The 25355-nt window shown below is 41.0% G+C and overlaps 1 protein-coding gene across 1 annotated transcript in view; it reads left to right on the top strand.

Annotated features, from left to right (window-relative positions):
- Positions 1–7149: 7149 nt before the first annotated feature.
- The window catches only part of TMEM45B (transmembrane protein 45B), a 30722-nt gene continuing 12516 nt past the window's right edge, over positions 7150–25355 (top strand). The window contains exon 1 of the mRNA XM_082661067.1: positions 7150–7253. The gene's annotated coding sequence lies outside the window, so the exon portion shown is untranslated. The remainder of the gene's footprint in view (positions 7254–25355) is intronic.

The raw sequence follows: 25355 nt of genomic DNA, 5'->3' as shown, positions 1-25355 counted from the left end.
TGCCACCAGCACTTCAGCTTGGAACACACTTCTAAAGTGAAGTTAACAATCTCACCCCTACCTCTATCCTGTCCAGTGTTATTACTACCATCAGGTAACCAAGGTAGCTTTCCATAACTTCCTTTATGCTCATTCATGTACCCCACACACACACCACACACTTGTGTATGTACGTAATATGATCTCATTACTGCAAAACAAAAGAACAAACAAAGGAAAAATTAACTAGATCTAATAGACATACACACCCAACAGCAACAGAATATAAATTCTTCTCAAGTGCACATGGACCATTCTCTAGGATAGACCATATGTTAGGCCGCAAATCAACTCTCAATAGATTTTAAAAGATAGATATCAGATACATGTATATGTATAACTGAATCACTTTGTTGTATACCTGAAACTAACACAACATTGTTAATCAACTATACTCCAATATAAAATAAAAAGTTAAAAATTAATAAATAAAAGTATCTTCTCTGACCACAACAGGATGAAGTTAGCAATCAATAACCAAAGGAGAACTTGAAAAGTCACAAATTTGTGCCAAATTAAACATCACACACTTAAACACTCAATGGGTCAAAGAAGAAATCACAAGGGGAATTTAAAAATACTTAGACATGAATGAAAATGAGAACACAACATACTAAAATTTATGGGATGCAGTAGTAAGAGAAAATTTTATAGCTGTGAATGTTTGCACTAAAATCAAGAAAGATCTCAAATTAACAATCTACCTTTACTACTCAAGGAACTAGGAAAAGGGGAATTCCTTGGCAGTCCAGTGGTTAGGACTCTGCACTTTCACTGCTGAGGGCACGGGTTCAATCCCTGGTCAGGCAACTAAGAAGCCACACAGCACGGCCAAAAAAAAAAGAAAAGAAGGAACTAGAAAAAGAAGAAAAAACTAAACCCAACACAGTAGCAGAAGAAAGGAAATAATAAAAGTTATAGCAGAGGTAAGTAAAATCAAGAACGAAAAACAATAGAAAAAAATCAATGAAACAAAAAGTTAGTCCTTGAAAAAGATTAACAAAATTGAGAAACCTTTAGCTAGATTGACTAATTTAAAAAGAAAGAGAAGACTCCAATTACTAAAATCTGACATATAAGTGGGGGCATTACTACCAATTCTATAGAAATAAAAAGGATTACAAGAGAACAAGTGTACTATGAACAACTGTATGCCAACAAATCAGATAACCTAGATGAAATGAACAAATTCCTAGAATCACACAATCTACCAGGACTGAATCATGAAGAAACAGAAAATCTGAACAGGCCTAAAACCAGTAAGGAGATTGAATCAAAAATCAAAAACCTCCCAACAAAGAAAAGCCCTGGGCCTAATAAGTTTACGGCTTAATTCTACCAAACATGTAAAGAATTAACACCAATCCTTCTCAAACTCTTCCAAAAAATTGAAGAGAAAGGAATACACCCTTACTCATTCTATGAGGTCAGCATTGCCCTGATACCAAAGTCAATAAAAACATTACAAGAAAATTACAAACCAATATTATTTATGAATATTGATGTAAGAATCCTTAACAAAATACTGGCAAAGAGAACTCAATAGCATATCAAAGGGATTATACACCATGACCACATGGAATTTATTCCTAGAATGCAAGGGTAGCTCAACATATGAAAATCAATTTATGTAATACACTACATTAACAGAATGAAAAGGGGGAAGAAAACTATATGATCATATCAATCAACGCAGAAAAGCATTTGAAAACAATTCAACAGCTTTTCATGAAAATAACACTCAATAAACAAGGCATAGAAAGAAACTACCTCAAAATAATAAAGTTCATAAATGAAAAACCCACAGCTTACAGGATACTCAGTGGTGAAAGACTAAAAGCTTTTCCTCTAAAAATAGGAACTAGACAAGGATACTCACTTTTTCCAATTCTATTCAACATAGTATTAGAAGGTCTAGACAGAGTAATAAGGCAAGGAAAAGAAACAAAAGGCATCCAAGTTAGAAAGGAAGAAATACAATGATCTGTATTCACCGATGACATGATCTTGTATGTAGAAAACCCTAACTATTACACACACACCAACAAAAAACAAAACAAAACAGAACAAAAACAAACTTTAGAAATAATAAACAAACAACAAAATAGCAGAATACAAAATCAACACTCAAAAATCAGTTGTGTTTCTATACACTAACAACAAAAACCTGAAATTAAGAAAATAATTCAATTTACAATAACACTCAGAAAGAATAAAACACTTAGGAATTAACTTAACCAAGGGGACTTCCCTGGTGGCGCAGTGGTTAAGAATCTGCCTGCCAATGCAGGGGATGCGGGTTCAATCCCTGGTCCGGGAAGATCCCACATCCCATGGAGCAACTAAGCCCATGCGCCACAACTACTGAGCCTGTGCTCTAGAGCCCGTGAGCCACAACTACTGAGCCCACATGCTGCAACTACTGAAGCCCATGTGCCTAGAGCCCGTGCTCCGCAGCAAGGGAAGCCACCGCAATAAGAAGCCCACGCACTGCAATAGAGTAACCCCCACTCGTCACAACTAGAGAAAGCCCGCACGCAGCAACGAAGGCCCAACGCAGCCGGAAAAAAAAATTTAAAAGAAAAACAAACAAAACAAAACAAAACAAAAAACCTTAACCAAGGAGGTGAAAGACTTGTACACTGAAAACTGCAAAACATTTCTGAAAGAAATTAAAGAAGACATAAATAAATGGAAGGACACCTTGTGTTCATGGATTAGAAGACTTAATTTTAAAATGTTAATACTACCTGAAACAATCTACAGAGTCAATGCAAACCCTATCAAAATCCCAAAGATTTTATTTTTGCAGAAATAGAAAAATCCATCCTAAAATTCATATGGAATCTCAAAGAACACCACATAGTCAAAGCAATCTTGAAAAAGAAAAATAAATTTGGAAGGCTTACACTTCCTGATTTCAAAATTTACTACAAAGCTGCAATAATGAAAACAGTGTGGTTCTGGTAAGACAGACATATAGGCCAATGTAATAAAACAGAGAGCCTAGAAATAAACCCATGCACATATATGGTCAAGTGATTTTTTACAAGGGTGACAAGACAATTCAATGGGGAAAGAACAGTCTTTTCAACAAATAATGCAGGGAAAACTGGATATACACATTCTAAATAGTGAAGTTGGACCCTCACCTAACACCATATACAAAAAATTAACTCAAAATGGATAAAAGGGGGACTTCCCTGGCGGCGCAGTGGATAAGACTCCGTGCTCGCAATGCAGGGGGCCTGGGTTCGATCCCTGGTAAGGGAACTAGATTCCATATGCATGCCACAACTAAGGAGCCTGCATGCCACTACTAAGGAGCCCTGGAGCCACAACTAAGGAGCCCACCTGCCACAACTAAGACCCAGCGCAACCAAGTAAATAAATAAATATTTTAAAACTGGATAAAAGATCTAAGCATAAGAGCTAAAACTATAAAACTCTTAGAAGAAGACATAGGGGGAAATCTTCATGGCATTGGATTTGACAATGGTTTCTTGGATATGACATGAAAATCCCAGGAACAAAAGCAAAAATAGCAAACTGAACTTTATCAAAATTAAAACTTTTTTGCATCAAAGGACACTATCAACAGAGTAAAAAGGCAACCCACAGAATGGGAGAAAATATTTGCAAATCACATATCTGATAAGAGATTAATATCCAGAATATTTAGAGGCTTCCTAAAACTCAACAACAAAAATCAAAATACCCAATTCAAAAATGGGCAAAGCGTTCAGACATTTCTCCAGAGAAGGTATACAAATGGCCAATAAGCACACGAAAAGATGCTCAACAGCAATAATCATTAGAGAGGTGCAAATCAAAACCACAGTGAGATACTACTTCACACCTATTAGGATGGCTATTACCCCAAAACCAAAAACAAGCATTGTCAAGGATGTGGAGAAATTGGAACGCTTGTGCACTGCTGGTGGGAATGTAAAATGTCGCAGCTGCTGTGGAAAACAGTATGGCAGTTCCTCAAAAACTTAAACATAGAATTACCATTTGATCCAGCAATTCCACTTCTGGGTATATACACCAAAGAACTGAAAGCAAGAACCCAAACAGATATTTGTACACCAAATAAAACCAAGATTTATAGCAGCATCATTCACCGTAGCCAAAAGCAGAAACAATACAAATGTCCATCAACAGGTGAATGGATAAACAAAATATAGTATACATGTACAACAGAATCTTACTCAGCCTTAGAAAGCAATGAAATTGTGATACATGCTACAATATGGATGAACCTTGAAGACACTATGCTAAATGAAATAAGTGAGACCGAATAGGACAGATTCTGTATGATTCCACTTGAAAGAGACACCTTGAGTAGTCACATTCATAGAGAATGTGGAACAGTCGTTACCAGGGGCTCGGGGAGCAAGGGATGGGCAGTTATTGTTTAATAGGTGTACAGTTTCAGCACAGGACGATGAAAAGTTCTGGAGATAGATAGATAGATGGTTGTACAGCAATGTGAACATACTTAATGCCCCTGTAGTGTACAGTTAAAATGGTTAAAATGTTAATTTTTATGTTATGTATATTTTATCACACACAAAAAAAGAAAAACAAAAATCTCTCACCACTCTGCAGACTTTTTAACTTTAACAATACATTATGACTATTTTCCTGGTCAACAAATATAAATCTAATTCACCCTTTTTAATCACTGCACAATATATCATAGAAAGGGTATGCTATACCATATTTAACTACTCCCATATTGAGAAACGCTTGCTGTTATAAATAACGTTGCAGTCAGAATCTTTAAGGTTCTTACGATGTATTCGTTCTGTGCAATGGAGTCTCCAAACTGTGATTCCTGGTGAATGGTATATTTAGATCTTTATTTAATGCATTTTCAATTTGTATTTGTTCAACGTATCAAGCAGGAGGGAAGATGTTCCGCATTAGTTAGGTTATGGACTCGGTTGCATGTGACGAAAACCTCCAAAAGCTGTGACTTACAGCTGTGATGTAATTTTGTTTCTCTTTCACATTACAGTCTGGAGATGGGCATTCCAGGACTGGTACACAGACTACTGAGTGAGATGACCCAAGCATCCAGACTCCTTTTATTCTCTTACTCCACCATTCATTTTCATGGTTCCTGATGGCCCACTGTCATGTCCATATTCCAGTCAGCAGGAGAGGGGAGGGGAGAAGCCCGGCACAAGCCCTTCCTCTCAGGACTCCACCCAGAGGTTGCCTAAACCACTTCCACTCACAGCTTATTGTCCTGAACTTAGTCACGTAACCCATCCTACCTAAAAGGGAGGCTGGGAAAGATGGCGCTCCTGCGGGGTGGCTGTGTGCCCTGTTAGCACCGTGATGGCCAAGAGGAGATGAGATGATGAACAACTCTATGATAAGATCCTCCAAAAGAACAGTCAATTATGTCAGCAATATTTATAAAATAAACCATTTCCCACCGAATTAAAATGCCATCCTTGTGTACATTTAGGCCCATATGATTGATCTGTTTCTAAATGCTAATCTGCTCCACTTTCATATTAAATGAACGTTGTAATAATTGTTAGCTGCTCTCATTGTATTACAGTTGTTGATATATTAGTAATTTAGCTTTTGTTAACTGTTTGATTTAAGCTGTTTGATTTACACTATTTCCACAGACCAACTTAAAGATGGTCAAACTTATTTTGTAAAAACTGGTTTGTCCTGGCTCTTGGATATTATCATTTGAGGCAGAAGTAATTTTCTTAGTTCTGGGTTTTCAATGTTAAGAACCATCTCTACCCACCTGTGACTACAGCTAAGAGGTCACACATTTATTTCATCATCGTTGCCTTAGAGGAAAAGGGACCATTACTGAAGAGAAAGCCTGACCACAGCAGGGGTCTGGTGAGAGGCACAGCATTTCCCAGGGTAACAGGCATCCAGGACTCCGCCTTACCATCCATTTCACAAGCAGTGGGTGTGAGCAAGGGCCAGGATGAGGCCTAATGGGTAAATCAGTTCCCACGCTGATGGGAAATTAAAGTGGTACTCTCCAGCTCCTGGCTCTGGCACACTATCCATCTCAAGTGTGTGGCTCCATTAGCCTTTTAACTGACAGCCCTGCCTCTGGCTTTATCTCCTTCCACCAGGCCTCATGCACTTTATTTATAGAGGAAAATTTTGCTCAGGTTTATGCCTTATGCTCAAAAGTGCCTTCCTTTGACTTTGGCTTTAGAGAAAAGAAAAGCTATGTGATCCAAAGAAGCTGCACTGGGGATCCTGTCCTCTTTCCACCCTGCTTTTGCCTCTCTCTAAAACCTAAATACAGCATCTCTTCCATGAAGCCTTCCTGGTTTCCAGTGCCTACAACAATGGAATAAGCTGGAAGGCATCTTAGAGACCTGGAGGCTCCATTCTCAGCCCTGACTTCCTCTGCTCCCCTGAATCTGCCCACACTCCTCCCCCAGATTCTGATCAGTGGTCTGAGATGGAGCCGTACCTCTTGCGTTATTTTAACTTCCACAAGGGATTATGACCAACAGATGGGGTGGGAAACTACACCACTAGGCCAACCACTTAACGTAGAGATGAGGGCATGGAGACCACATGACACTGCAAAGTCACGCCTTCCTTCCTAGGAGCAGCTCCTTCCAGGCAGGGACATTAGCTCCTTTGCAGCTGTGTCTCCAGAACCTAGAACTGTGTCTACCTGGCGTGCGGATTTGCTGGCAGTTCTGCTGAATGAATACGACATCAAGCTTAACCTAGAAAACTGGTCCGGGATATGACACCAGAGCCTTCCTTTGCTGGAGGGTGATCCGTGCCTAGTTGGCAGGCCTGTTCACCACGATTGCTTGGCTTGTTAAACGGTCTTCCTTGAGCCAGTCTCCGCTGTCACCTCCCAGGCTCTGTTCATTGCTTTGCATCATAGGAGGTCAAAGTTAGTCACGGCTGGCCTTACGTGCTTGGGAACCGGCCCCTGTTGGAACACACATCTTAGGGAGTGTCTGGAGCCAGGAAACAACCCGGCGGGAGTTGTCAGGGGCGTGGAGGACAGTGCGGACTTTGAGACGGGCAGTCCAGCCCCCGGGCAGGTGCGGGGAGGGGCAGTCGGGGTTGGGGGAGGACCGGCTGGCGGCGGCCGGGCGGGGAGGGGCGCTCGCACCTGCGGGGTGGCAGCTGCACTCGGCGCGCAAAGCGGCCACGGACTGACGGCTCGTAGGCGCTCGGCGCAGGTGAGACGCCGGCTGCGGGCAGGGGGCTCGGCCCGGAGGGGTTCCGACGCGGAGGGGCTCGGCCAGGGGAGGGGTCTCGGCTGGGGAGGGCAGGGAGGCGCTGGAGGTCCAGGGGTGGGGAAGCTGACCCGAGGGCCCCCTCGGGGCTGGAGGTGGGGCCGCACTGGGAGGCTCCCTCCGCGCCCGCGCACCTGTGGCCGATCGCCAGCGGCCCTGGGGTGAATATTGTCGCGACCCCGGCCTGGCAGGGCGACCGTGTCGCCCGGTGAGAGGAGCTTCCAAGTGTGAAGCCCCTGCCCTCCGTTCCGCCCCGAGGATCGGAACCCCCCCGCGGTGATGACTCGTGTCCCGCCCGGAGACCGGAGCTGTCTTGAGTCCGCGGCTCGCAGCGGCGGCACTTCCACCCCGACCCTCCCCGGGCCGGCGCCGCCCGCCCCCCGCGAATGCGCCCACCACATACTCTCCTTAGGCCAGCAAGCCTTGAGGCTAACAGTGAGAGGCAACTGACAGATAACGTCCCCTGAGCCATTATTTAGCTTTCACGGACAGGCCAGTGGGCAGAGGGATGCGAGGGGTCAAGGGGGAAGGTTAGCAGTGGTTGGAGACGTTTAGTGGGGCCTGAAAATAGTTTTAGGTGTCCCCGTCTGGGTCCAGAGTGATCACCTCCGGAGACAGGAGCTAGCCCTCCATGTAAGAAGGGTTGTGCTGCAGCAACGGAAACCCCCTATGAAATAAACAATTTAAAAATTTTAGCCAGAAATGAGCACTTCCTTCCTGTTCTCTTCCACCACTGCCCTCGCCTGCCATTTTCCCCACATCCCTGGCCGGCTGCCCCGTTGCCCTACCCGCCGCTCTGCTGGGCTCATAAAGTGACAAAAGAATTTTACCTGTGTTTTTGCATTCACTCCAATAAGTAGTACGGCTTACTGTTAAAGGAAACGTGTACTCCTTTTAACCAGATGTGCAACATATCAGTATATTCTGGGTTTTGTACCATGTTGAACACTGCTGGGGAGAAAAATAATACACTCTGAGATAGGGGGGTGCGGCCTGCTTCAGACTGAGCTCTTCCTGAGTGACAGTTCCTCTGCTTAATAATATGATGTAGTTACCCTCTGTTCCTAAAGTTTCTGGAAAAGATATGGAACTGATATGAGGGCTTTGTTGAATAAGGCCCCTTAATTTTACAAGGGGAGAGCACCTGACATAAGCAGAGAAAAAGGCATTATTTCTGGTTATGCATTATTTGTTCTGGTACTACAGGAGGCAAGCACTCAGTTTTCTTTTTAAAGACCTTTGATTTCCTCGCACTTCTTCCATGGGCGGTGGAAGCAGTATTACCACTTATCACATACTCTGCATTTTTCCTTATATTCTGCGGGTTCCTCCCCGACCCTTCTGGGGAATGTTGGTTGTGATGGACTAGGTGAAGTTACTGAATCTCACGTTTGGCACCAGTAATTTTATGTAAAGTATTCCCCAATATCCTTGGTTGTGTGTCTTGCCTAATCTTAGCAAATAGCATTTTGAAATTGTCAGGATTTGGCAAGGGCTGAGGCGAAAGGGTTGGATAAAGAGGAAGAAAGAATTCTGCTGTCTTATCTCCCCACCGTTCACTTTGGCTGCCATGCTCAGTTGGTCAAAGTACAGATGTTACCTACGTTGGTTGTAATCAAAAGATTGTCTTTCTCTCAAACGCATCTGCTTGTTGAAAATGGATACGATCAATTTTACCATGTGTAGAACCACTCCCATAGCCACAGTTCCTGTTACTGCAAAACTTTTTATAATTGTCGGTAAGAGAATGGAAGTCATGACTGCGTCATCAGCTAATGGCTGCATATGTAGACAGATTTCCCATCTACACTTGAGACAGGTTATAAGGCAAAACCCAGATTATTCACAATACTATACCATACTGAATATGGACAATTAGAGGCCGCAGGTAAGTGATGTAATTCCCACACTTCGTTTGAACCCAGCTTCCCTTTTAACCAGCCAACCCTTTCCCCCAACCTTTACTGGGGCTAGAAACAAACAGAGATGATTTCAACTTTAGCTGTTTCTGTTTCTCTTGCCTATTCTCTTATGTAAAAATAAAATGGGTCACAAGGTACACTATGGCAGGCAGAAGGAAACTCAAAAGATCTATCTGCCTTGTGGAATGAAGAATTAAACTGAAAACATCAAAGCACACTCATGTATTCCCCTAGCAGGATTTAGACTTCCAAGCCATTATCAATAGCTTGCTGGCATCAAATCATAATGGGGCTTTACAGAGTACCAGGCATCTTCCTTAGCACTTTGAGGTCAGAGTAATAGCCCTATTTTTTTTTTTAGTATGCTTTTTATTTTTTTATTATTTTTTAATAGATCTTTATTGGAGTATAATTGCTTCATATTTTATAAATGAGGAAATTGAGATTTAGACACTGAGTGTCCATCCCAGGGTTACTCAGCTGTTTCGTGGCAAAGCCGGGTCTCAAACCAGAACTCCCTCCAGCATGTTCTTTTTCCCTTTGTTTGTTTGTTTAATTTGGAGTGGGCAGTTGTTTGTGATTTGTTTAATATATCCTCTGACTTGAACTCTTAGAGTTTAAATTTAGAAACATTCTTGTCTGGTATATTTCATGGCCATCGTTGTTCAATGTAATCACAAAATATTTTAGAGCTGAGCCCAATCTTCTTGTTTTTCAAAGAAGAAAAGTGGATTCGGGAAAAATTAAGCAGTCACCCCACATAGCTTCCCCAAATGTACTTCGCTAATGAATTACAGAGAAAACCTAGGTCTCCCAATGTCCAGACTACTGCTCCTTCTGGCATGTGGTCCCCTGAGGATTTCCTACATACATAAATTGAGTGGTTTATTTCGATTGACTCTGTTGCTTTAGGGACTGTGACAGCAAACTATAGCCCCACTGAATCCTGGACTCAGACACCTGTAGATTCTTTTACTCTAGCTGTATCCCACATTCCATGAGGGAAAGAGCCTTATTTGTCTGGCCCGTTGTATTATTCCTAGCACAGTGCCCAAAGCACTCAAAAAACTGTGTTCAATATACGGTATATCAAATACACATTTGAACAAGTATGAGATGTCATCAGGATTTCATTCAGCTACAAGTCACAGAAGACCCCACTCTGGGGGCTTAATAAGTAAGGAGTTTATTCTTCTCAGAGAACCAGAGGTCTGCAGGTGCAAAGTCCAGGGCCACAGCAGGCTCCTTCCACCCTTAGCACGCTTTCGTCCTCACTGAAGGACAGGCACCTCTTCTGTGCTTAATAGAAAGAAGGGCAGAAGGCGTGTACCAGCTGAGTCTGTCCCTTTTTGATAATACAGTAAGTCCCCTACATACAAACCTTTAAGTCGTGAACTTTCAAAGATGCGAACGTGTGTTCGCATGTCCAATCACGTAAGTTAGTTCACGTGAAATTGCAGCTTGCCCTCTGTCAGTCCTTCAGCTCTACCATCTCCCACCTCCTCTCCCTCCTCCAGTCAGTAACTCTTCTTGCCTGTTCACTCGATGCCAGACCCTGGATGCCAGCTGTTGGACTGTACTACTGTACTTTTCAAGGTATGTACTGTAAGATTTAAAATGTTAAAAAAAAAAAAAAAAAAAGATTTAAAATGTTTTATTTTTTGTGTACGTTTTTTATGTATTATTTGTGTGAAAAGTATTATAAACCTATTACAGTACAGTACTATATAGCTGAATGTGTTAGTTGGGTACTTAGGCTAACTTAGCTGGACTTACAAATTGGACTTAAGGAACGCGCTCTCGGAACGGAACTCGTTTGTATGTAGGGGACTTACTGTAATATTAAGATCTTCCCTGGAAGCTCCACCCAGTAGCCCTCTTATACATCTCACTGGTATAAAGACTATGTCACACAACTACCCCAAACTGTAAGGAGCCCGAGAAAATCCAGTGTTTTCGTTGGACATGTTGCCAATACAATAAAATAGGGATTCTGTTAATTAGGAAGAATGGATATCGGGTAAGCAAATAGCAGTGTCTGCCATGGTGCTTTTTATGGGTCACTGACTCTGTTTATACATCTGTTATTCTTTTTCATTTTATTTATTTTTTGTTGTTTGGTTTACTAAAAAGCAATAGATAATGCAGTGGGTCTAGGGGAACTTTTTGAAATTGTAGGTTCCAAGTCCTGCCCTGAGAAATGCTGATTACTTAGGTCTGGGATGGGTCTATAAATCTGAATGATAAACGGGCACTGCAGGTAATTTGAATGCAGGTGGTCACAGGACCACAACTCGAAAAACACTGAACTTGGGGTAGTTTAGCAGAGGCGCCTTCGTTTTATTTCCAACAGCTTTTCTGTCTCACTCCTCTTGGGGCATCACTTTCTTTTTTTAATTCTCTGTTTTGGTCAAAACAAATAAATGTATAGTCTTAAAAGTTCTACGAGGTTTTTATGGAGTTTATACTAAGCTGCATCCCCAGAGGCAACTACTTTCCATGCTTTCGGCTACATTTTTCTCATGTTTACCATCATATTCCCAAATAACATGCAAATACTGGCTCTTCCCCCACCCCCCGGCCACACACACACAGTTCTAGATAATACCTACTGACATCCTACCTTGAAGGATGTGGCTTTAGCTCTCTTATACCCTCATAATTCTACCTCACATTCACTTCCCTTTCTTGCAAGTTCCCAATATATCAAGATATATCATAATATTTTTCTATATAGTAATGTTTAGTGTTTGCATTATTATGACTACGTAAATATTATTCACAACTGAGCCGTATGATAAACCATGATTTTTACACCTCCTCTCTTGTACAACCTTTTCTACCGTCCTGGAGTTAGTCATTGCTACATCTTCAATTGCTTAAGTGTTGAGTACTCATTACTAATTCTTGCTCAACCTTCGACAGGATGGTAAAATTCCTCACAGTAGAGTTAGTCAACGTCAAGTAAGTAGCCAGTTTTCTTTTTTTTTTTTCCCTTGGGAAATCCCTGCTCAGCCAGCTCCCCCCATTCTCTGGAACTGGTCCTTCTCTGAGCCCCTTGTTACCCTGGAAGCTCCCTCATTGGCATCCTGTGGATTGTACAGGATTCCTGTCCCTTGGAGTCCATGCCTTGGACTCCGTTCCTTGGTTCTGCTGGAGCATAGTTTCCTGAGGAAGGATGCATGGAGGCAGAGGCAGCTTCACCCGGAGCTGATGAAGTCATGGGGCCACTGTGAGGGCTGCAAATCACTGCAAGCTGTCGGGGATGTGGGCAGGGAGGCAGGTTGCCATCGAGAGGCATTTTTGGTCAATTTTCTAAAGAGATTTTAAAAGAAAGAGCCCTGAATCTCCATGGCTCCTGTTTGTTGTGATTTCTTTCCTCAATGTAAATATTCACCTTCACACCCAGCTCTGTAATTCAATGACTTTTTTTTTCTTTTAATTTTTGGATTTTATTTTTTTATACAGCAGGTTCTTATTAGTCATACACTTTATACATCAGTGCACACATGTCAATCCCAATCTCACAATTCATCCCACCACCACCACCACCACCCGCCGCTTTCGCCCCCTGGTGTCCATACGTTTGTTCTCTACATCTGTGTCTCTATTTCTGCCCTGCAAACCGGTTCATCTGTACCATTTTCTAGGTTCCACATGTATGCGTTAATATACGATATTTGTTTTTCTCTTTCTGACTTACTTCACTCTGTATGACAGTCTCTAGATCCATCCACATCCCAACAAATGACCCAGTTTTGATCCTTTTTATGGCTGAGTAATATTCCACAGTATATATGTACCACATCTTCTTTATTCATTCGTCTGCTGATGGGCATTTAAGCTGCTTCCATGACCTGGCTATTGTAAATAGTGCTGCAATGAACATTGGGGTGCATGTGTCTTTTTGAATTATGGTTTTCTCTGGGTATATGCCCAGTAGTGTGATTGCTGTATCATATGGTAATTCTATTTTTAGTTTTGTAAGGAAACTCCATACTGTTCTCCATAGTGGCTGTCATTCCCACCAACAGTGCAAGAGAGTTCCCTTTTCTCCACACCCTCTCCAGCATTTGTTGTTTCTAGATTTTCTGATGATGCCCATTCTAACTGGTGTGAGGTGATACCTCATTGTAGTTTTGATGTGCACTTCTCTAATAATTAGTGATGTTGAGCAGATTTTCATGTGCTTCTTGGCCATCTGTATGTCTTCTTTGGAGAAATGTCTACTTAGGTCTTCTGCCCATTTTTGGATTGGGTTTTTTTTTTAATATTGAGCTGCATGAGCTGTTTATATATTTTGGAGATTAATCCTTTGTCCATTGATTTGTTTGCAAATATCTTCTCCCACTCTGAGGGTTGTCTTTCCGTCTTGTTTATGGTTTCCTTTGCTGTGCAAAAGCTTTGAAGTTTCATTAGGTCCCATTTGTTTTTGTTTTTATTTCCATTACTCTAGGAGGTGGATCAAAAAATACCTTGCTGTGATTTATGTCAAAGAGTACTCTTCCTATGTTTTCCTCTAAGAGTTTTATAGTGTCCAGTCTTACATTTAGGTTTCTAATCCATTTTGAGTTTATTTTTGTGTATGGTATTAGGGGGTGTTCTAATTTCATTCTTTTACATGTAGCTGTCCAATTTTCCCAGCACCACTTACTGAAGAGACTGTCTTTTCTCCATTGTATATCCTTGCCTCCTTTGTCATAGATTAGCTGACCATAGGTGTGTGGGTTTATCTCTGGGCTTTCTATCTTGTTCCATTGATCTGTATTTCTGTTTTTGTGCCAGTACCATACTGTCTTGATTACTGTAGCTTTGTAGTATAGTCTGAAGTCAGGGAGTCTGATTCCTCCAGCTCCGCTTTTTTCCCCTAAAGACTGCTTTGGCTATTCGGGGTCTTTTATGTCTCCATACAAATTTTAAGATTTTTTGTTCTAGTTCTGTAAAAACTGCCATTGGTAATTTGATAGGGATTGCATTGAATCTGTAGACTGCTTTCGGTAGTGTAGTCATTTTCACAATATTGATTCTTCCAATCCAAGAACATGGTATATCTCTCCATCTGTTGGTGTCATCTTTAATTTCTTTCATCAGTGTCTCATAGTTTTCTGCATACAGGTCTTTTGTCTCCCTAGGTAGGTTTATTCCTAGGTATTTTATTATTTTTGTTGCAATGGTCAATGGGAGTGTTTCCTTAATTTCTCTTTCAGAATTTTCATCATTAATATATAGGAATGCAAGAGATTTCTGTGCATTAATTTTGTATCCTGCAACTTTACCAAATTCATTGATTAGCTCTAGTAGTTTTCTGGTGGCATCTTTAGGATTCTCTATGTATAGTATCATGTCATCGGCAAACAGTGACAGTTTTACTTCTTCTTTTCCTATTTGTATTCCTTTTATTTCTTTTTCTTCTCTGATGGCCGTGGCTAGGACTTCCACAACTATGTTGAATAATATTGGTGAGAGTGGACGTCCTTGTCTTGTTCCTGATCTTAGAGGAAAGGCTTTCAGTTCTTCACCATTGAGAATGATGTTTGCTGTGGGTTTGTCATATATAGCCTTTATTATGTTGAGGTAGGTTCCCTCCATGTCCACGTTCTGCAGAGTTTTTATCATAAATGGGTGTTGAATTTTGTTAAAAGCTTTTTCTGCTTCTATTGAGATGATCATATGGTTTTTATTCTTCAATTTGTTAATATGGTGTATCACATTGATTGATTTGTGTATATTGAAGAATCCTTGCATCCCTAGGATAAATCCCACTTGATCATGGTGTATGATCCTTTTAATGTGTTGTTGGATTCTGATTACTAGTATTTTGTTGAGGATTTTTGCATCTATATTCATCAGTGATATTGGTCTGTAATTTTCTTTTTTTGTAGTATCTTTGGTTTTGGTGTCAGGGTGATGGTGGCCTCATAGAATGAGTTTGGAAGTGTTCTTTCCTCCGCAATTTTGGAAGAGTTTGAGAAGGATGGGTGTTAGCTCTTCTCTAAATGTTTGTTAGAATTCACCTGTGAAGCCATCTGGTCCTGGACTTTTGTTTGTTGGAACATTTTTAATCACAGTTTCAATTTCATTACTTGTGATTGGTCTGTTCATATTTTCTATTTCTTCCTGGTTCCGTGTTGGGAGGTTATACCTTTCTAAGAATTTGTCCATTTCTTCCAGGTTGTCCATTTTATTGGCATAGAGTTGCTTGTAGTAGTCTCTTAGGATGCTTTGTATTTCTGTTGTAACTTCTCCTCTTTCATTTCTAATTTTATTGATTTGAGTCCTCTCCCTCTTTTTCTGGATGAATCTGGCTAATGGTTTATCAATTTTGTTTATCTTCTCAAAGAACCAGATTTTAGTTTTATTGATCTTTGCTATTGCTTCCTCTGTTTCTATTTCGTTTATTTCTGCTCTGATATTTAGGATTTCTTTCCTTCTGGTAACTTTGGGTTTTGTTTGTTCTTCTTTCTCTAGTTCCTTTAGGTGTAAGGTTAGATTATTTGAGATTTTTCTTGTTTCTTGAGGTAGGCTTGTATAGCTATAAACTTCCCTCTTAAAACTGCTTTTGCTGCATCCCATAGGTTCTGGATCATCATGTTTTCATTGTCATTTTTCTCTAGGTATTTTTTGATTTCCTCTTTGATTTCTTCAGTGATCTTTTGGTTATTTAGTAATGTATTGTTTAGCTTCCATGTGTTTGTGTTTTTTGGTTTTTTCCCGTAATTCATTTCTAATCTCATAGCGTTGTGGTCAGAAAAGATGCTCGATGTGATTTCAATTTTCTTAAATTTACTGAGGCTTGATTTGTGACTCAAGATGTGATCTACCCTGGAGAATGTTCCATGCACACTTGAGAAGAAAGTGTAATCCGCTGCTTTTAGATGGAATGTCCTATAAATATCAATTAAATCTGGTCTATTGTGTCATTTAATGCTTCTGTTTCCTTATTTACTTTCATTTTGGATGATCTGTCCATTGGTGTAAGTGAGGTGTTAAAAGTCCCCCACTATCATTGTGTTACTGTCGATTTCCTCTTTTAGAGCTGTTAGCAGTTGCCTTATGTATTCAGGTGCTCCTATGTTGGGTGCATATATATTTATAATTGTTGTATCTTCTTCTTGGATTGATCCCTTAATCATTATGTAGTGTCCTTCCTTGTCTCTTGCAACATTCTTTATTTTAAAGTCTATTTTATCCGATATGAGTGTTGCTACTCCAACTTTCTTTTGATTTCCATTTGCATGGAATATCTTTTTCCATCCCCTCACTTTCAGTCTGTATGTGTCCCTATGTCTGAAGTGGGTCTCTTGTAGACAGCATATATGTGGGTCTTGTTTTTGTATCCATTCAGCAAGCCTGTGTCTTTTGGTTGGAGCATTTAATCCATTCACGTTTAAGGTAATTATAAATATGTATGCTCCTATTACCATTTTCTTAATTGTTTTGGGTTTGTTTTTGTAGGTCCTTTTCTTCTCTTGTGTTTCCTACTTAGAGAAGTTCCTTTAGCATTTGTTGTAGAGCTGGTTTGGTGGTGCTGAATTCTCTTAGCTTTTACTTGTCTGTAAAGCTTTTGATTTCTGCATCAAATCTGAATGAGATCCTTGCCGGGTAGAGTAATCTTGGTTGTAGGTTCTTCCCTTTCATCACCTTAAGTATATCATGCCACTCCCTTCTGGCTTGTAGTTTCTGCTCAGAAATCAGCTTGTTTACCTTATGGGAGTTCCCTTGTATGTTATTTGTCGTTTTTCCCTTGCTGTTTCAATAATTTTTGTCTTTAATTTTTGCCAATTTGATTATTATGTGTCTCAGCATGTTTCCCCTTGGGTTTATTGTGTATGGGAGTCTCTGCACTTCCTGGACTTGGGTGGCTATTTCCTTTCCCACATTAGGGGAGTTTTTGACTATAATCTCTTCAAATATTTTCTCAGGTCCTTTCTCTCTCTCTTCTCCTTCTGGGACCCCTATAATGCAAATGTGGTTGCATTTAATGTTGTCCCAGAGGTCTCTTAGGCTGTCTTCATTTCTTTTCATTCTTTTTTCTTTATTCTGTTCCGCAGCTGTGAATTCCACCATTCTGTCTTCCAGGTCACTTATCCGTTCTTCTGCCTCAGTTATTCTGCTATTGATTCCTTCTAGTGTAGTTTTCATTTCAGTTATTGTATTGTTCAGCTGTTTGTTTGTTCTTTAATTCTTCTGGGTCTTTGTTAAACATTTCTTGTATCTTCTCAATCTTGCCTCCTTTCTTTTTCCGAGGTCCTGGATCAACTTCACTTTCATTATTCTGAATTCTTTTTCTGGAAGGTTGCCTATCTCCACTTCATTTAGTTGTTTTTCTGGGGTTTTATCTTGTTCCTTCTTCTGGTACATAGCCATTTGCCTTTTCCTCTTGTCTTTCTGTGAATGTGGTTTTTGTTCCACAGGCTGCAGGACTGTAATTCTTCTTGCTTCTGCTGTCTGCCCTCTGGTGGATGAGGCTATCTAAGAGGCTTGTGCAAGTTTCCTAATGGGGACTTTTTCTTAAAGTGGATAAGATTCAGGCCCCACAAGACCTGGTTGGTTTTTGAGAAATTGCGCGCTTAAGATGTCATCTTTCTTCCTTCACACTTGACTGATGGTTTGATGAACTGAAAATAATTTCCCCTCAGAATTTTGAAGGCATTGCTCCATTTCCTTCCACCTTCTCATAGTGCTCTTGAGAAGCTAATGCCATTCTGATTTTTGACCTCTTATATTTTGTTTTAATCTCTGGAAGTTTGTAGGGTTTTCTTTTCTTTTTTCCTCACGTCCTGATATTTCACAATGTTGTAAGCTGATGTTGGGCTTTTCTTGTTTGGTTGGTCACTGTTCTAGGTACTTTGAAGACCTTTTCAATCTAAAAATCATGTTCTTCAGTTCTTCTATTATATAATTCCCTCTGTTGTTTCTGAAACTATATTAATTACTTAATGTTGGATCTCTTGAATCTGTCTTGAATCTTGTCATTTAGTTCTAATAAATCTTCCAACCCTTCTATTAAATTTTTGCATTTCTACCACCATATGTTTAATTCCCAAGGGCTTTAATTTGGGGTGGAGGGGAACTTCCAATTTTTTTTTAATAGCATCCTGTTCTTATTTCATGGATGCAGTATCTCCTCATATTTCTCTGAAAATATTAAATTAACTATCATTTCTGCATTTTAAAAGTTTTCTTCAGCTGCCTACAATGTCTGTGTTTATTTTCAAAGTCCCCTTTTCTGTTGTTTTGGTTCTGTCTTTCATGTTGGAAGCAGTATTCAAATGTCCATGTTTAAGAATGTTGTACTAACAGTCTGTGAGTGTATCTTGTAGATGGGAGAGCCTCGTTGCAGAGTGATTAGGCAGAGCAGGCTTTTTTGGATGGCTTATCATTATGTCTCTAGCAGCTTTCTAGTACAATCAGTTTCTCATTAGAAACCCGTTTATTCTTGTTTGAGAGAAGGCCATTGATAACTTAGACTGATTTATTATGTAATTTGTTTAATAGTAGAGGTTCCTGTTTTGAGGTGGCTCCGTGGTAGTCTAGGATTCAAAACCAGAATTTGTTCTTGACTCCCCCCGCCCCCCTGCTTTGAAGTACCTGGTGCTTTTGTGCCCCTCTATGCATCACCTTCTATCAACAGCACAGAGACCATCAGAAAGCTTCCAGAGACAAAGCTTTTTTCTATTACAAAAAAAAACGTCTGAGATCCTAGGGCAATGAAAGTCCTGTGAGCACATGTATAATTGTTTTGTAATAACCATTTGCAAAACATTCATTACCCACCAACAAGGAAATACTTATTAATGCAGGATAAATTAGGGCTTTTGGAGAAGTTCCATATCAGGATAGTGTTTGTCTTAGTAGGTCATTTGGGAGAAGATTTAATTATGATGGAAAAGTATATTAGCCTAGTATTTTTCTTTAGGAGGTTATATGGGGAAGATATTTTCCTAATACTTCTGGAGGATGTCTTGGTGATAGATCTGGGGACAGAGTTTCTGCCCTTGAAGGTCATTCTCCAAATCCATATCCTTTTCCCCTTGTGCAGCCTGACGTGTGACAATCAAAACTTGGGGCAGATTTGTCACTCTTTTTTTTTTTTGCTGAGAAAGCTTTATAGCACCAGGTAACAGAAATGGTACAGGAATGATTCTTGATTTAGCTTTCAAAGACCTCTTAACTGGAAGATGAAAGCATTAGATACTGGATTTTCTACTGTTGGCTTTTCCTTCTCAGACACCTTCAAAGAAGACTGCAAACTCCTTGAAGGCTGGGGCGCAGTCTTACCTCTGATCCTCCACCCCCCAGAACAATGCCTGATACATAACAGACACTGAATACACATGGCTTGAATTGACTCCATTATCCATTTTTTAAATTTATTTTTTCCTTTGTCAATTTATTGGGTTTTTTCCCCATTATCCATTTTAAATTAGCCCTTCCTACTTGTCCCCTTGCTGTTTCCTCTGTTCCTTTTGCATCTTTTTGTCACTCCCTCTGGGAGGATTCTACCTCATTCTCAAATCTGATGTGTGAAACAGCTGTCAGAACCCAGACTGGGAAGATCTCAAACTCAGGACTCCAGGTAGAATTTCCAGGGGTGAAAATGCCCCGTTATCACCTTACTAAAGATGTAATAGTTTCTTGGGTTTTCGGCAGACACCCCACCTCCATCCCATCTGTAGCCACAGTTCTGTTTGACTCTTTTCCCTCCTCGTGCTCTGTGCCTTGCTGTCCTGTCCCTCACTTCCTTCCACTCTCCCTGATCTGGTCCCCACTTTGACCCAAACCTTCTCTTTGTTTGGTTCTAACATTGTTTTCCTACCTTCCCTCCCCTTCCTTTATCTACCACCTGGCATATTTTGTACAAAGTACGGTGGTGTACTAATTTCTGAAGACCTACCCTGCCTGAGGGAAACCTTTTCAAACCTCACTCAGCCCAGGAGGAAAAATCTCTCTCTTTTGCCTGTTTTTGAGATCATTTCTATGCTTTGGTCTCGCTGGGGTTGTTTATTTTTATATGGAAGGCTCTAGAACAAGAACTAGGCTACAGCGTAATACAGTGACCCGTAGATTAGCGTTTATCAAACACTACCACTCACCATAGAACATGTGCTCCCTCGACACAGAGGCTTAGCAAGGAACAGCCTGGCATAAGGTGAAGCCTCTCTAAATGCCAAAAAAAAAAAAAAAATAGGCTACCTCAAAACACATCTCTTTCCAAAACTCTTTTGGTGAAACCTGACACTCTAGAACGGTATGCCATATTGGACCTGTGAGATCAGATATTCCTTTGGGAGGAGGGGCTTCCCCACACCAGCCAAAGAGGCACAGCACTTATAAGATGTTCTTGTAAGGACTTACCTAGGCTGAAAAATTATATGGAAAAGCAATGGTACCAGCAACCTTCTTAATGCCTGGATTAGGAGATAGTTCCCTACGATTCAGGATAAAAGCTAAGTTGCATCAGTTCAGTTCAGACCAGGAACTATAATTGTATGTTAAGTCTTGTGCTAAGCCATGGGCAGTTGAAGATGAAGCAGATAAGGTCTCTGCTCTTGAGCTATAGTCTAGTAAGACATGTAAATGTGTAATTTTAATATGAAACAGTAAGTGATAAAAATCAAGATGTCTGAGGTAGTATGGTAGCATAGAGGTGGAGCACATAGCCCGACCTGGAGGTTCCAGAAGGCTTTCCAGAGGAGATAAGCCCACCTATTGAAAACTGAGTAAAAGTAAGCCAGGTGAAGAAGAAATGAGAATGACATACTAGGGGGAGGGAATAGCACAGGTCAAGTGCATACTTTAAAGGTCGTGATGGGGAGAAATGGGTGATGAAGCTGGATACACACACCAACAGCCAAGACCTGGGGACACGCAATGCAAATCCATGAGGTGGTTAGTCAAAGAAATATTCTAAATTCCATCGTGTTGTAGTCAGATTCACACTGTAAGTAGGTGACGGTGGCTGCAGAGTGGAAGGATTTATGGACGGCAGGACTAGAGGGGGTGCAGTAGTCCAGGCAAAAGACCACGAGAGCCTAAATGAGATCACTGCTGTAGGAATCAAAGGAAAAGGGAGAACACCAGAAAATTTGGGGATGCAAAATAAGCAGAATGTCTAGTCTCTCAGGGAACTGGGACACTGCAGGGCAGAGCAAAGGACAAAGGGGAATCTAGGATGACAACCTCCTCCCAGGATTCTGGCTTTGAGAGTGACTGGATGCTAAGCCATTACCTGAGTTTGGGATACAGAAGAGAAGCTGATCTGGTGGGGAAGGAAGATGGGGAATTCAGTTTGGGACATGTTGACTCTGAGGTGTCCAAGAAGCAGCTTTGTGTTTCCATTCATGTCTGTCCGTTCAGCAGGTGGTTAGATATGTGAGTCTGAAATTTCAGCGGTCAGGGCCAGAGTCCCAGAGTCATCAGCGTGCATGTGGAAGGTGAACCGTGGGTAGGTGTGAGTTCTTGAGACAAGAAGACACATAAAATGGACCCGAGGCTGCTTGTGTTAAAGGAGAGGAAGAAGGTTATGGCAGATGAACAGAGAGAGCCAGGAGAGATGCATTACAAAAGCCAAAGGGCACAGATAATATCAAAGATAAGTGACTAGTTGACAGTGTCAACTACAGAGTAGCCTCGGGAACAGAAGAGAGGTCTATTAGATACTATTTTAGAGATTTCCATTGGATGAAACAATACAGAGGGCATTTGAATACAATTTCAGTGTGGTGGTGAAGAGGGTGGACCAAATGGAGTCAGCAATTGTCTTTCCAGGTTTTTTTCAAGAAACTTAACTGATGTTGACAATATCTGATTGCATTACACAAAACCACCCAAATTCCTTTCTATCCAAAGAAAATGTCATTCAAGTGGTAATTAAGTTCAATAATTAATGACTTCTCAAGTAATTTTTAATATTAAAGATTGTTTTTAATTATCTATAAATAATTATCAAAGTTATTTATTGGCTACTAACTGGGTGAGATGATGAGGAAAAGATCTACATGTTTTCTGTTTTTTAATTGTTATTGGAGTACAGTTGATTCACAATGTTGTGTTAGTTTCAGGTGTACGGCAAAGTGAATCAGCTATACGTATACATATATCCCCTCTTTTTTTGGATTTCCATCCCATATAGGTCATCACAGAGCATTGGGTAGAGTTCCCTGTGCTATACAGCAGGTCCTTATTAGTTATCTATGTTATATGCAGTAGTGTGTATATGTCAATCCCAATCTCCCAATTTATCCCTCTCCCCAAAGATCCACATATTTTGACAATATATATAAAGCGTAAAATTTTGCAAAATTATATGTTGCTTGGAGATAATGTACATAGTAAATGTATGCAGTATATAGTAAAGCAGAAAGAAGTGAATGCTAAACACACAATTCATGATGATGGCTGCTTCTCAGGGGGAAGTAGGGGGAGATGGTCAAGGAGGGGTCAATGGGGGATTTCTCTGGCAGTCCAGTGTTTAAGACTCCACGCTTCCACTGCAGGGGGCACGGGTTCAATCCCTGGTCAGGGAACTAAGATCCCACATGCCGCATGGCACGGCCAAAAAAAAAAAAAAAAAAAAGGAGGGGTGGAGGGGTCAACGAACAGAAGCCCCAAGGATGTTAGGAATGTTTTATTTCTTAAGTTGGCTCGTGGAACACAGTTGTTAAATTATCCTTTGTACCTTTTATATACATTAGATATATTATTCTTATGATTGAAATAGTAAATAGGAAGAAGGACACACGGTTGTTCTTTTTCCTTTTTCTGTTATTATTTTGTGTGAAAAAGTCTTGGGCCTGGTCATAGTCGAAGGGGAAAAGGCTATAAAGGGTGAGAGAAGTTCACATCGACAGAACGAGGCCCAGAGAGCACAGGTGAGGATGAAATCAGAAGCACAGATGGAGGATGGTCCATGAGAGGAGGGGTGAGTCTGAGGAGAAGAATGGGTGTGGGTATGTATGAATTTGTAGGTGAAGGAGAGGAAACTGAGGTGATGATGCCTTAGTCTCAATGATGTTGTCAACTTAAAAAATATTCACAACCTAGAAGTTGCGAGTTATGTTTTATTTGGTGGGAATTTTTAGCACTTCAAGCCCACGAGGCAGCATCTCAAGTAACCCTGAGAGAAGTGCTCCAAGGAGGTGAGGGGGGAGCTAGGATATATAGGAGTTTTGCAACAAATGGCAGGTAGTCTGAACGTCAAACAATTATTGTAAATTAAAGAAAGCCAGATATCCCAAGTTAAGGAATTTAGTGCTTTTCTATGTATGGGAAGATGCAAGAGTCTGAGCTCACTGAAATCATTCCTTTGATGTGCACCTCAGCTATCTGGGGCCAGTATCCTGTGTTTTCTCATCCTGAGTCCCCTCACCACCAGACAGCTCACTGTCTGGTGGTGGCTGCAATCGCTGACCACGGTGACATCCTTTGTTTACTGACCTGGCAGGAAATATTCCATTCTCAGTGTTAACAGAATGAGAGAAAAGGTTGACCTGGAGTTGGCTGAACTCAGGTTTAAGGGAAGCTATGCGTTTTCAAAGACTACTCTATGGGAGACGGGAGGAAGACTTGCACATGGCAAGAAGGGCTGCTACTGAAGCAGAAAGTAGGGAACGAAGGGAAATATACTAAACTTTTTTGCTTGTTGCTTGGAAAATAAGCCAACCATTCAAGTCCAGAGATGCCCCTTTCACTCTAACGTATGCTGAAGCGGCAACTGGTAACTGCATCTCTGTTGTTGACATCCATAACCTGAGTTCCGTTTTCCCTTGCCATGACTCAGCCTGCTCTAATTCCTTTTCATTTTTCATTTCAGAAGAGGGATTTTAGAACTAGAAAGGGCCATGGAGGTTACCTCTTCCAAACTATACCCATTTAACAAACAAGGAAATTCTGATCCTGAGAGCTTACGTATCGTGCTCAGGATCACAGAGTAAGTTCACAGCAAAACCTGGACTAGAACCCAGGTCTTCTGACTCAGAGGCCAAAGTTCTTTATTAGAGCTTGAGAAATAATGGAACTTAGCCTGGATTTGTTCTTCAGTCCTTAATTCAAGATTCCAGTAAGATCGCCTAATTCTCAAGAGTTTGAAAGAGGCACTCGAGAAACGCCCAGATCCAATGCCAGCCCCCTCCCTGAAGCCTTCTCAGATTCTCCGGTGAAAGTTATTCACTTTCTACTCATGTCCCCAAGCACTGCTGTCAGTATATCTCATGACGTTCAATTTTTCACAAGTATATAGCTCCCTGCTGGATTATAAACTCCCAGATGGGAGGGATCCCTTCTTATTCGTTTGATTATTTACTCAGCACGCAGCACTGACTCTTGTATTTCATAGGTGCACGTGGCGGGGCGGGTGGAAAAGCAGAAATGAGAACATCTTTTGTTTAGGAACCCAACCGAGCTAGGAGGTCACTGAGCTCTTGTTCATGGTGATCTTTTCCATATCATCATGAATTCATGCCAGAACAAGGTTCAGACTCATTCCGGTCTTACTCCTTCTGACCATGCTGTTCAAGGACCCGCCCCACAGAGAAAATAACAATGACACAGTAGCTGTCAAAATCTGAAGACGAGTGATGGACTTCAGAGTTGCTTAAGGCCTCTCAGGCTAGTGTAGAGCAGGGATACACCGTGCCTTAAGTTCAGGACTAAGCCATGGTCACATCAGCCTGTTGGAACTTTCAACACTGCACCTTGTGCTTCTTCCACATTCTATTAACAGGCAGCTCATAGAACAACGAGGGGTATCAACCTTGTTATTTGCAGAGGAACAGAAAGCTGAGTCAGGCATGGTTGGTTGTATTCCAAAGTAAACGCAGACCAGAAACCATCTGAGTGTTTCCGTTGGCAAGGACAGATTCAGAAAGTCTAAAAACCATGTTCTGCAGTAAAAGAATATGCCATATTCTTCCCATAACCTGTTCCCTACTGACCAAACACACTTCCTGTTCCCATTTAAAAAAAAAAAATACACTCAACCACCACCCTCTCCAAGGTGAGGTAAAGGTTCAACAGTGATTTCCCCACCTTAGGGTCAGCCACTCAAAGCAAAGGACAGCAGCTTTGGTTCAATCATTTACTTCTCCTAAGAGAGAAGCCCAGGTTTCTCCCCCATGGACTG

This window comes from Grampus griseus, assembly GCF_964374135.1.
Source record: "Grampus griseus genome assembly, chromosome: 8".
Classification (NCBI taxonomy): domain Eukaryota; kingdom Metazoa; phylum Chordata; class Mammalia; order Artiodactyla; family Delphinidae; genus Grampus; species Grampus griseus.
This window is presented reverse-complemented; position numbering and strand designations above follow the sequence as displayed.